Source organism: Mustela putorius, unplaced genomic scaffold, assembly GCF_011764305.1.
Source record: "Mustela putorius furo isolate JIRA1106 unplaced genomic scaffold, ASM1176430v1.1 tig00003914_pilon_pilon_pilon, whole genome shotgun sequence".
NCBI classification, from domain to species: domain Eukaryota; kingdom Metazoa; phylum Chordata; class Mammalia; order Carnivora; family Mustelidae; genus Mustela; species Mustela putorius.
The window spans coordinates 330,239-344,628 of NW_025422061.1; positions in this window are offsets into that span (position 1 = coordinate 330,239).

Genomic DNA, 14,390 nt, shown 5'->3' on the forward strand with positions numbered 1-14,390 from the left:
ATTCTCCTTTTTGGTAGGGTCTTTGCCTGGTTTGGGGATCAGGGTAATGCTGGCTTCATAGAAAGAGTCTGGAAGTTTTCCTTCTGCTTCAATTTTTTGAAACAGCTTCAGGAGAATAGGTGTTATTTCTTCTTTGAAAGTTTGGTAGAATTCCCCAGGGAATCCATCAGGTCCTGAGCTCTTTTTTTTTGGGGGGGGGTGTTTGATCACTGTTTCCATCTCGTTACTAGATATCGGTCTGTTCAGGTTGTCGATTGCTTCCTGGTTCAATTTTGGGAGTTTATAGTTTTCTAGGAATGCATCAATTTCATCTAGGTTGCTAAGCTTTTTGGCATATAATTGTTGATAATAACTCCTAATGATTGTTTCTACTTCCTTTGGTGTTGTGATCTCTCCCTTTTCATATAATTTTATGAATTTGGGCTTTCTCTCTTTTCTTTTGTAATAGTGTGGCCAGTGGCTTATTGATCTTTTTGATTCTTTCAAAAAACCAGCTTCTAGTTTCATTGGTACGTATTACTGTATCTCTGGTTTCTACCTCATTGATCTCAGCTCTAATCTTGATTATTCCCCTTCTTATGTGTGGAGTTGCTTTGATTTGTTGTTGATTTTCCAGCTCTTTAAGCTGTAGAGAAATCTTCTGTGTTCTGGATTTTTCAGTTTCTTTGAGGGAGGCTTGGATGGCTATGTATTTCCCCCTTAGGACAGCCTTTGTTGTATCCCATAGGTTTTGGACCGATGTGTCCTCATTCTCATTGGTTTCCATGAATTGTTTCACTTCTTCTTTGATCTCCTGGTTGATCCAATCATTCTTAAGCAAGGTGGCCTTTAGTTTCCAGGTTTTTGAGTTCCTTCTGAACTTTTCCTTGTGATTAACTCCAGTTTCAAAACATTGTGATCTGAGAATATGCAGGGAATAATCTAAGTCATTTGGTATCATTTGAGTCCTGATTTGTGACCCAGGATGTGGTCTATTCTGGAGAAGGTTCCATTTGAACTTGATATCAATGAGTATTGTGTTGTTTTAGGGTGGAATGTTCTGTATATATCTATGAGGTCCATCTGTCCCAATGTGTCATTCAACACTCTTGTGTCTTTATTGATTTTCTGCTTCGATGATCTGTCTATATCTGAGAGAGGCGTGTTAAGATCTCCTACGATTAGGTATTCATGTCAATATGACTCTTTTTCTTGATTAACAGTATTTTTATGTAATTGGCTGCTCCCATATTGGGGGTATAGATATTTATGATTGTTAGATCATGTTGGTGGATATTCCCTTTAAGGATTATGTAGTGTCCTTCTGTATCTCTGACTAGTCTTTCGTTTAAAATCTAATTTATCAGATATGAGAATGGCTACCCCAGCCTTCTTTTGAGGCCCATTGGCATGAAAGATCCTTCTCCATCCCTTTACGTTCAGTCTGGGTATATCTTTAGGTTAAAAATGGGTCTCTTATAGACAACATATGGTTGGGTCCTGTCGTTTTATCCAATCTGCAACCCTGTGCCATTTCATGGGCGCATTTAAGCCATTCACATTGAGAGTGATTATTGATAGATACGTTTTTTAATGAAATCGAGTTACCTTTGACGTCTTTCTTTCTGTAGATCATCTCTATATTTCTATTCAATGCTATTCTTAGGATTTTTCCTCTTTTATATAACCCCCTTTAATATTTCCTGCAGTGTCGGCTTGGTGGTTGCATAGTCTTTTAATCCTTGCCGGTCTTGGAAACTCTTTATCTCTCCATCCATTTTGAATGTGAGTCTTGCTGGATAAAGTATTCTTGGCTGCATGTTCTTCTCATTTAGTGCTCTGAATATATCTTTCCAGGGTTTTCTGGCTTGCCAGGTCTCTGTGGACAGTGACGTTATTATGATGGGCTTTCCTCTGTAAGTAAGGAGCCTCTTTGCTCTAGCAGCTTTTAAGAGATTATACCTACAATTATATTTCCTCAATTTGACTATCAGTTGTTGTGATGTTTTTTTGGAATGTATAATCTTGGGTGGAGACTGTTCAGCCTCTAGTACATGAACGCTGGTTCCATTCATGAGATTGGGAAAATTTTCATGTAGAACTTGTTCCATTTTATCTTCTAGAATTCTTTCTTTCTCCTCCCCTTCAGGTATTCCAATAATTCTGATGTTGGAATGTTTCATGGCATCATTTATTTCCCTGATTCTGCTTTCATTGTTTCTAAGCTGTTTGCTCCAGGCTTCCTCCTGATCCTTTCTCTCTACCTGTTTGTCCTCCACATCACTAATTCTATCTTCTGTCTAGGTACCCTAGCTTTGAGAGAGTTTAGATTAGATTGGAACTCATTGAAAGCATTGTGAACCTCCTCCCTGGTAGCTTTAAGCTCTGCTCTAACATTGGGAACATCGTGTCTGGTCGCTTTCATCTTGGCCCTAATCAATTCTGTTTGGTCATCCATGGCTTTCTCCAACCTAGCTATTGCCTGGATAATTGTTAGCTTGAATTCTCTTTCTGACATATTGTCTATGTTGATAGCTATTAGGTCTGCTGCAGAATGTCCATCCTCTGTATTTTTCTTCTGTTGGGCATTCCTCCTCCTAGTCATTTTGGTGGGAGATGACTGAACAGATGTAGATGGATGTATTAACCGTGGTGCTGTCACGGTCCACCCTGGAACACTTCTGAGCAATCAGGATTCCCTACCCAAACGAGAGACAAGGGGAAAGAAAAAGAAAAAAAAAAAAAAAAAAAATATATAGAGAGAGAGACTGGAAAGAAAGGGAAGACGAAAGAGAAGGTTCAGCCCAAATGGGCCCCAAGGTAAGATTTATGAAGTAGACAAACAGAAACAGACAAACAAAAAGACTGATAAAATTATATGACAAGAGAAAGAAAATATAAGAGCAAATAAAGGAAGAACCTCATCAAAAAGAACCCCACATGTAAGATTTATATACTAACAGAACAAACACAAAAACACAGAAAAACTTGTGGAAGAAAAGATGGGAGAGTGGTTATAAATTCTCAGTGTGTGCGAGGAAGGTTGTTTTGGTTCTTCCTGGATGTATCTTGATATCTTTGTTAAAGGACTCAACTTTCCTAAGATTAAGGGGGATTAAAAATTAGTTTTCCTATAGGGTAGTATTGATTGGAGAAAGGGGATTACTTTGAAGTTTAACTCTATATGTATATTAGAAGTTAAATATAGAAAAGGAATAAACTAGACTAAACTAAACTATTTTTTTTTTGAAAAAAAGAAGGAATTCAAAAAATAGAAAAAAAAATAGGTGTATGTATAAAAAATTCGTGTTAGAAGGTTATTATGAAATTTGATGTACTGGACAGCTCGCTGTGATGGTTATTAGGTTAAACATATTACCTATATATATATAAAAAAATGAACCAGAATAGTGGGAATAAATGAGAAATAAAAGTTTTCCTATGAAGTAGTGGTTGTTCTCTTGTAGTCCTTTTTTTTCTCTTTTTTTTTTCTTGTTTTTTTTTTTTTTTTTCTGGGGGAGGGGCCTGTCTCATCGGTTTTCAGTCAATGATGTTCCCGACTTAAGTCCTCCCACCCCCATCAAGGGGGTGGGCTCTGAGGAAACTTTTTTTTTTTTTTTCAGGCTATTGTTCTCTGGTGGTTTTTATGTTCACTTTTTTTTTTATCACTTTGACCACTTTTGATGATTTTTATAGTTTTAGAGGAAAACAAACCGCACTCTGATCTCCCTCTCAGAGAGAAGCCTCAGTCTTTCTGCAGAGCTTAAACAAGTTCCTCCTTGGCTGCTGGCAGAGCAGGTTCTGTCCTGAGGATACAGGATCTTTTGCTTGTACCCAAAGCCAAGGCAGTGGCGGCTGTCTGGGAAGCTCCAGACAGCTAGAGAGGTTCCATGCAGCAATCGCACACTGAGATTTTCCCGCTGGCCCGGGCTGGGAGTGCCTAATCTTTCTGGGTCTAAGAGTGCCCAGCTTGCGTGCACCAATTTCAGGGGAGGCTGAGGTTCGAGCGTGGGTCTCAAGCTCTGAGAATGGGGCTCAGGTCTGAGAGCACCAGGCTGGGCCTTTGTGCACCCTCTCTGGAAGGGGGGGGGTGGTGGGTGGGGGGAGCCTGAATCAATGGCGCATATCAAAGGGCACCTGCTGGGCCTTTATACCTCTCTCAGGGGAGTAACTCAGGTTCTATAACAGGGCTCTTGCATTCTGCTGTCCTGAGTGGCTCCCATCCCCTCACAGCAAATGGACCCCACGTGTTCTCAGGCATGCTGGCAGCTTATGGACCAATAACTGGTTTCTCCAAGGCACTCTCTTTGCCTCAGCACCACGGGAGGCTGTCCTGGGACTGTGGACTTAAGCTCCTGTCCCTAGCTGTCCTGATTCCCACAATTCCCCCCCCCCCGAGATACTTTGCTCTTTTGGAGTGCTTTCAACCCGTCTCCAAGTTAATGCTGGTCCCCAGACGCAGGGCACTCTCACTCATGGGTTATTACTTTCCAACTGGTTGCCTCTGGTGGCTCCCTGCTCCTTTTGTTTATCTTCCAATATCAGTCTGCTATTCCCATGCCACTTTACCTGCCCACTGGCGTCTTCTCCCCCTGTAGAGATCCAGACATGTATAATTCTGATCTCAGGCTGATTTCATGGGTGATTGGAGTTCTTTGGTAGGTAATCAGTTCACTTTGGGGTACAAGTTGAAAAGGCGCCTCCTCCTACTTCCACGCCATCTTGTCCCCTCCTTCCTCGATGGGAAATTTGAGATGTTCCAAACGGCTAGAATTCCTTTTGCAGGACAATTGAAACATGTTGGATGGCTTAAGGACGTCCCATATGGGACAACTCCAGAACAGTGTACTCAAATTTGATGCCTGGGAAGCCCTCTTCATATTTCATATTCATATTTCAATCATCTCCTTGGGATAGGAGAATTTCAATCTGCTGACTCTGGGTGAGCAACCAAGGGGGGTGTGTTGAAATGGGTCATAATATGGGCTTGTGTCCATGGAGACCTTGGAATGGGGCAGTGGCAATGGGACCCTGAAGGATTCTCCTAGCCGGAGGTTTTGACAGAGCTCCAAAGAGTATATTTCCTATGTGGAGACGAGATGTGTTCTGGTCGGTGCCTCAGGAATCCCCTGTATGCTGGTATTGGAAACTAGTTCTCTGTAGAGACATGTCTGGAAAAAAAAAATGGATCCGATTAGGGCCTATGGGCCTGTCCAGTTCAATCTTCATGGGGGGACATCTGTCTACACGTCTGAGTGGAGGTAGTTGCTTAGCTAGTGTCAGATCAACCCTGTTTGTCCTGGGGGGGCGAAACTTTTGGGATAGCCTCAGGCACTTTGGAGGTTTCTCCTAATTTGGGCGGTTGCTGCCAATGGAATGGGCAGAATACCCTTGGAGAAGGCATGCACAGTCCTGAGGTGTCACTCCAGGGACCCCATCCTGGAGGGAGTGTGGGCCAGGGCTGTGGGGACGAAGTCTGAAAACACAAACTTGGCTTAAGTTTGGGGACGTAGGTATGGTAGGTCGAATCTAAAGACCGTGAGGAGAACTCTTTGGGATATGAACAAAGGGCGAGATTGAGGTGCTTGCTCAGGCTTTTGTCTCTGGATTTTGAGTCACTGATGGCCGTGGAATGTCGAGGTGGCTTCATGGCTCCCTCTCTGGGGATTTGGTCCGATCTCAAGATGATTTTTGAGGTGATTCTGTGGGATGGGAGGAGTCTCATCTGTTTATTTTACCTCAGGTGTCCCACCAAAAGAGGGATTCCAGAGCATAGCCCTGGGGAGGGGCGAATGGACAAAACAACCTCTGATTAAGAATGTCATGCCTAGGGGCATGACAAGCCCCATATGCAGGCTCTTGGTCCAGCCACAGAAAAGCCTTACTTGAGGACAGGACTCATGCTGAGGGTCACAATGCGTGTTTGTGCCCAATGCAGCACTCAAGAATGGGTGGGGGCTCATGGGCCATGCTGATTTTCTCCTACACTGAACGTTGGAAAACATGCCAACCACAAGGATTCTTGCCACGGGGAAAGTGGAGTTCTGATTTCTGCATCACTTTCACCATTGAGTCTTGATTGGAGTTAAGGTCTAGGTTGTGAAGCCTGAAAAACGAGGTTGGGAAGAGATGACGAGCTAAGGCCATGGCGGGTCTGATGTGCTCAGTGTGCGGCCAGCTGTCTGGTCGGGAGGTCTGGGCTCAGGCTGTGTCAGACAGGGCATTAGTGCTCAGGGTAGACTGTATAATTAGGGTACAGTAGAGTTGTGTGCAGGTTGATCCTCATTTAGTGTCTCTGGGTAGCCCCATAGGGCAACATTTATCTTCTGGAGCACAGGAAGAGTGCTGCATTGTGGCTCCGGAATTGCTACCCTGAGGGCTTGTGGGCCAAGAGTTTGAGGATGGAAGTCTAAGAACACAAGCTAGGCATAGGTTTCGGGGGGAGGGCATGGCAGGCACACTCTACAGAGCTGAATCAAGATCTCGTGTATCTGAAGTCAAGGCGAGGATCAGACGTTGGCTCAGGATGAAGTTCCTGTCCATGATGGCCCCTTTATGAAGGGGGCGGGGCATCACCAAGCCATGGAGGTTTTCCCACAATGAGAGTTGTGAGATTCTCCAAACCACAAGGATTCTTTCTGTGGGACAATTGAGACCTGTTGGATGGCTCCAGGACATCCCATAGGGATGACTCCAGAGCAGTGTTCTAAGGATGGATGCCTGGGCTGCCCACTTAGCATTCCAGTTGTCTCCTTGGGATAATACAGGTTAGATCTGCTGGGTCTGGGGTAGAAACCAAGGGTGCTGAGCTGAAATGGACTCTCCTATGCATGGGTCATAAGGTGGGCTTGTGTCCTTGGGTACCTTGGAATGGGGCGGTGGCAATAGGGTCCTGAAGGTTTCTACTAACCAGAGGTTTTGACACAGCTTCCATGTGCAAGTTTCCCATATGGAGACGATATTTCTTCTGATGGTACCTCAGGAAACCCCATATGTGCCTATTGGAAACCAGGCCTCTGAAGAGAGATGGCTGGAAAGCAAAGCAATGGATCTGATGAGGTCCAAGGGGCCTGTCTGGTTCAATCTTCTTCTCTTGGGACATATGTCTCCGGGTCTGAGTGGAGGTAGTTGCTCAGCTGATGGCAGATAGTCCCTGTTTGACCCTGGCAGCCTACTCTCTTAGGATAGCCTTGGGGACGTTGGAGGTTTCTCCTAATTTTTTTTCTGATTGGTGCCACCCTGACATTTCATGGCCATCGTTGATACAAAATCCAGACAAAAGCCTCAGCAAGTGCCTCACACTCACTCTTTGTTCATATACCAAAGAGTTCTCCTCATAGTCTGTAGATCGGGCCTGCCATACCTCCATCCCCAAACCTAATCTTAGTTTGTGTTTTCAGGCGTCTTCTGTAACAACCCTGGCCCACACACCCTCCAGGCTGGGGTCTCTGGAGCCACAAATCAGGACAGTGACTGCCCGCTCCAATGGAATTCTGCCCATTCCATTGGCCACAACCGTACAAATTAGAGGAACCTCCAAATTCCCCAAAGTTATCCCAATGGTGTAGGCCCCCTGGGACAAAGAGGCGATCTGCCACCAGCTGATCAACTACCTCCATTCAGAACTGTAGGCAGATATCCCCAGAGAAAAACATTGAGAAAAACAATCAGACCCATTGCTTTGATTTCCAGTCATCTCTCCCCAGAGGCCTGGTTTCCAATACCAGCATATGGGGTTTCTTGAGGCACTGATCAGAACAAATGTCGTCTCCACATGTTAATCGTGCTCTTTGGAGCTGTGTCAAAACCTCCAGTTAGGAAAATCTTTCAGGGCCCCGCTGCCACCGCCCCATTCTAACGTCTCCATGGACACAAACCCATATTATGACCCATCCGCAGGAGAGTCCATTTCAAATCAACCTCCTCTGTTGCTCCCCCAGAGCCATCAGAATGAACCTGCCTTGTTGCTATGGAACAATTGGAATGCGAGTTGGGCTGCCCAGGCCTCCATCATTAGAACACTGCTCTGCAGAAAATCCTCATGGGATGTCCTGGATCCATCAAACAGGTCTCGACTGTCCCACAGAAGGAACCCTTGCGGTTTGGAGCATCACACAATCCCACCATGGGAAATCCTCCATGGCCTCATAATGCACCCCCACCTTCATGAAGGGGTTATCATGGATAGAAACTCCATCCTGAGCCAACGTCTGATCCTTGCCCAGACTTCAGATGCACAAAATATTGATTCAGCTCTGCAGAGTGTGCGTGCCGTGCCCTCATCCCGAAACCTAAGCCTAGCTTGTGTTCTCAGATCTGTACTCACACTCCAGGCCCACAAGCCCTCTAGTTGGGAATTCTGGAGACACAATGCAGCACTCTGCCTGCCCTGCAGAAGAAAAACGTTGCCTATGGGGCTACCCAGAAATGCCAAATGAGGATCGACCTGCTCACCACTTGACTGTACCCCAATTATACAGTCTAGCCTGGGCACTTAAGACTTGTCTGACACAGCCTTAGCCCAGACCTCCTGACCGACACCCAGACAGCTGGCTGTACACTGAGCACATCAGACCCACCATGGCCTTAGGTCGTCATCTCTTCCCAACCTCCGTTTTCAGGCTTCAGAACCTAGACCTTACCTCCACTCACCTCCCAGGGGTGAACGTGATGCAAAAATGAGAACTCCTCTGTCCCCATGCCCAGAATCCTTGTGGTTGGCATGTTGTCCAATGGTCACTGTAGGAGAAACCAGCGTGCCCAGGTGGCTGCACCCATGCTTAAGGGCCACGTTGGTCACAAACACACATTGTGACCCTCAGCGTGTGCCTTATCCTCAAGTAAGGCCTCTTAGTGGCTGGAACAAGAGCCTGCATATGGGGCTTGCCATTTTCCCTAGTCCCCCAATCTTAACCAGAGGTCAACATGTCTAGTCAACCCTACTCAGGGTTCTGCTCCGTAATCCCGCTATGGTGGGACACCTGAGGCAAAAAAATACCAAAAAAAAAAAAAAAAAAAAAAAAAAAAAAAAAAAAAACTCCTCCCATTCACAGAATGACCCAAACACTTGGAATCGGGCCAAATCCACAGAAAGAAAGAAGCGTCCATGGCCCATGAGGCCACATCAACATTCTACGGCCACGGTTGACACAAAATCCAGAGAGAAAAGCCTGTGCAAGCGCCTCACATTGGCCCTTTGTTCGTAGCCCGAAAAATTCTTCTCACAGTCTGTAGATCGGGCCTGCCATAACTCCGTTCCAAAACCTAATCTGAGTTTGTGTTTTCAGACTTCTGTCACCATAGCCCTGGCCCACACACCCTCCAGGCTGGGGGCCCTGGAGCCACATGCCCCCCCAGGACTGTGCCTGCCCTCTCCAAGGGAATTCTGCCCATTCCATTGACCACAACCGTACAAATTAGAGGAACCTCTAAAACCCGGAAGCTATCCCAATGCTGTAGGTCGCCTGGGACAAACAGGGGCGATCTGCTACCAGCTGAGCAACTACCTCCACTCAGACATGTAGGCAGATGTCCCCAGAAAAAACACTGAACCTGACAGGCCTCTAGGCCCTAATAAGACAAATTGCTTTGGTTTCCAGTCATCTCTCGCCAAGCCCCGGTTTCCAATATCAGCATATGGGGTTTCCTGAGGCACCAATCAGAACAAATGTCGTCTCTGCATGGGAAAGTTGCTTGTTGGAGCTGTATCAAAACCTCAGGTTAAGAGAATCCTTCAGGGCTCCAGTGCCACCACCCCATTCCAAGGTCTCCATGGACATAAACCCACATTAGGTCCCATCTGCAAGAGAGTTTAATTCAACTCAGCCCCCTTGGTTGCTCCCCCTGAGCCAGCAATCAAACCTATCTTCTCGCTAGGAGGCAACTTGAATGCGAGGCATTCTGCCCAGGCATCCATTCTTAGAACCCTGCTCTGGAGTCGTTTCCTATGGGACATCGTGGACCAATCCAACAGGTCTCAATTGTACTGCAGAAGCAATCCTTGCTGTTTGGAGCATCTCAAAATTCCCATTATGAGAAATACTCAATAGCCCCTAATGCCTTGCCCCCTTCATGAAGGGGCCATCATGGACAGAAAGTCCAACGTGAGCCAACGTCTGATACTCGCCCTGAGTTCAAATGCACGATTCAGCTCGATTCAGCTCAATTCATATCTGGAGAGTGTGCCTGCACTGCCCTCTCCCCTAAACCTAAGACTAGCCTGTGCTCTCATATTTATTTCCTCACACTCCTGGCCAACTAGCCCCCAGTTTGGGAATTCTGGAGACACAATTCAGCACTCTGCGTGCCTTCCAGAAGTAAATCTTTGCCCTATGGGGCTACCCAGAAATCCCAAAAGAGGATCAACCTGCATGCAACTCGACTTCATCCCATTTATACAGTCTACCCTGGGCCCTAATGAACTGTCTGACACAGCCTGAACCCGGACCTCCCAACCAACGCACAGACAGCGGGCCCCACACTGAGCACTCAGAACCACCATGGCCTTGGATTGTCATCTTTTCCCAACCTCGTTTTTCAGGCTTCAGAACCTAGACCTTATCTCCAATCAATGCCCAGTGGTGGACGTGATGCAGAAATCAGAACTCCTCCTTCCCTGTGCCCAGAACCCTTGTGGTTGGCATGTTGTCCAATGTTCAGTGTAGAAGAAACCAGTGTGCCCAGGTGGTCCCGCCCATGTTTGAGGCCCGCTTTGGGCACAAACATGCATTGTGACCCTCAGAATGTGCCCTGTCCTCAAGTAAAGCCTGTCAGTGGTTGTACCAAGAGCCCACACATGGGTCTTGCCATGCCCCTAGGCCCCCATTCTTAATCAAATGTCGGTTTGTCCATTCGCCCCTCCCCAGGGCTTGGCTCTGGAATCCCTCTTTTGGTGGGACACCTGAGGGGGGGAAAAAACAGAAAGGACTCCACCATCCCCCAGAATGAACCCAAATTCTTGGAGTCTGGCCAAATACCTGAAAGGGATTCTCTTTCATGGCCCATGAGGCCAACCCATCATTGCACAGCCATCGTTGACACAAAATCCAGTGACAAAAGCCTGAGCAAGCGCCTCACACTCGCCCTTTGTTCATTTCCCAAAGAGGTCTCCTCAAGGTCTGTAGACCATGCCTGCCATACCTACGTCCCTTAATCTAAGCCGAGTTTCTGTTTTCAGACTTCTGTACCCACAGCCCTGGCCCACACACCCTCCAGGCTGGGACCCCTGGAGCCACAACTCAGGACTGTGCCTGCTCTCTCCAAGGGAATTCTGCCCATTCCATTGTCTACAACCATACAGATTAGGAGAAACCTCCAAAGATCCCGAGGACTTCCCAATAGTGTAGGCCATCTGACACAAACAGGTGCGATGTGACACAAGCTGAGCAACTACCTCCAATAAGACCCGTAGACTGATGTACCCAGAGAATCAGATTGAACCAGACAGGTCCCTAGGTCCTAATCAGATACATTGCTTTAGTTTTTCCAGACATCTCTCCTCAAGGCCTGGTTTCCAATACCAACATATGGGGGATTCCTGAAGCACTCATCAGAACAAATCTCGACTCCATAGTGGAAATGTAATCTTTGGAGCTCTGTCAAAACCTCCGGTTAGGAGAATACTTCAGGGCCCCAGATCCACCGCCCCATTCCAAGGTCTTCATAGACACAAATGGACAATATGACCCATTCTTAGGAGAGTCCATTTCAACTAAGCCCCCTCTGTTGCTCCCCAAGAGTCAACAGACTGAACCTGCCTTGTCACTAGGAAATAATTGGAATGTGAGGCAGGCACACCACACATCCATCCTTAGAATCATGCTCTTTCATCAAAATCAAAAGTTTCTGCACAGCAAAGGAAACAGTCAAAAAAACAAAGAGGCAACCCACGGAATGTGAGAAGATATTTGCAAATGACAGTACAGACAAAAGGTTGATATCCAGGATCTATAATGAACTCCTCAAACTCAACACACACAAAACAGGCAAAATATATATATATATATATATATATATATATATATATATATATATATATATATAAATGGGGGCAGAAGATATGAACAGAGACTTCTCCAATGAAGACATACAAATGGCTATCAGACACATGAAAAAATATTCATCATCACTAGCCCTCTGGAGTCATTCCATATGGGACCTCTGGAAGCCATCCAACTGTTCTCGAGGATCCTACAGAAGGAATCCTTGTGGTTTGGAGCACCACACAACTCCCATCGTGGGAATACTTACATGGCCTCTTGAGACCCTCCTCCTTCATGAAGGGGCCATCATGGACAGAAAATCCAACCTGAGCCAAAGTCAGATGCTGGCCCTGAGTTCAGATGTACAGGATCTCTATTCAGCTCTGCAGACTGTGCCTGCCATGCCCTCGCCCCAAAACCTAAGCCTAGCTTCTTTTCTCAGACTTCCGTCCTTACACTCCTGTCCCACAAGCCCTCTAGATTGGCAATTCCAGACCACAATGCAGCAATATGCCTGTGCTGCAGAAGAAAAACGTTGCCCTATGGGGCTACACAGAAACCTCAAATGAGGATCACCCTGCACGCCAATCGACTATACCCCAATTATACAGTCTAAACTGGGCACTAATGCCCTCTCTGACACAACCTGAGTCCGGACCCCACGACCGACACCCAGACAGCTGGCCGCACACTGAGCGCACCTGACCTGCCATGGCCTTAGGTCGTCATCTCTTCCCACCCTCGGTTTTCAGACTTTAGAACCTAAACCTTATCTCCAATCACAGGCCAGGGTTTAACAAAATGCAGAAACCAGAACTCCTCCTTCCACATGGCAAGAAACCATGTGGTTGGCATGTTGTAGAACGTTCAGAGTAGGAGAAACCAGCTTGGATCATGAGGCTGCACCCATGCTTGAGGGCCAGATTTGGCACAAGCTTGCATTGTGATACTTAGTGTGAGCCCTGTCCTCAAGTAAGACCTCTCAGTGGCTGGAGCAGGAGCCAGCATATGGTGCTTGCCATGCCCCCAGGCCCCCATTCTAAACCAGAGGTCGGGTTGTCCAGTCGCCTCTCCCCAGCGCTCTTCTCTGGAATGAGTCTTTTGGTGGGACACTTGAGGTAAAAAAACAGAAAGGATACCTCCCATACCAAAGAATGACCCCAAAGTCTTGGAATTGGTCTAAATCCCCAGAGAGGGATACTCGTCCATGCCTGATGAAGCCACCTCAACATTCAACGGCTATCTTTGAAGCAAAATCCAGAGACAAAAGCTTGAGGAAGCACTTCACATTTGCCCTTTGTTCATATCATGAAGAGTTCTCCTCACCATCTGTAGATCGTGCCTGCCATACCTATGTCCCCAAACCTAAGCCAAGTTTGTGTTTTCAGACTTCTGTCCCCACAGCCCTAGTCCACACACCCTCCAGGATGGTGCCCCTGGAGCCACACTTCACGACTGTGCCTACCCTCTCCATGGGAATTCTGCCCATTTAATTGGCCCCAACACTACAGATTTGGAGAAACCTCCAAAGACTCCTAGGCCATCCCAATACTGGGGGCCTCCCGGGACAAACATGCGCGATATGAAACCATCTGTGCAGCTACCTCCACTCAGACCCGTAGACAGATGTCCCCAGAACAGAAGATTCACCTGAACACGCTCCTAGGTCCTAATATGATCCATTGTTTTGTTTCCAGACATCTCTCCTCAGAGTCCTGGATTCCAATACCAGAATATGAGGGTTTCCTGAGGCACTGATCATAAAAAATCTCATCACCACATGGGAAACTTGATCGATGGAGATGTGTAAAAACATCCGGTTAGGAGATTCCTTCAGTGCCCCGGTGCCACCGCCCCATTCCAAGGTCTCCATGAACAAAAACCCACATTATGACTGATTCTAAGGAGAGTCCATTTCAACTCAGTCCCGTTGGTTGCTCCCCCAGAGCCAGCAGATCGAACCTGTCTTGTCGAGAGGATACAATTCAAATGTGAGGCGGGCTGCCCAGGAATCCATCCTTAGAACCCTGCTCTGGAGTCATTCCCGATAGGAGGTCCTTGAGCCATCCAACTGGTCTCAATTGTCCCACGGAAGGAATCCTTGCAGTTTGGAATGTCACAACTCCCATCGAAGGAAAAACTCCATGGCCACATGATGCGCATCCCCCCTTCATGAAGGGGCCATCATGGACAGAAACTCCAACCTGAGCCAACGTCTGATCCTCGCCCTGATTTCAGATGCACGAGATCTCGATTTAGCTCTGCAGAGCATGCCTGCAATGCTGTCACCCCGAAAACCTGGCTTAGCTTGTGTTCTCAGACTTACGTCCTCACACTCCTGGGCTACAAGCCCTCCAGTTTGGGAATTCCAGAGCCACAATGCAGCACTCTGACTGCCCTCCAGAAGAAAATCGTTGTCCTATGGAGCTA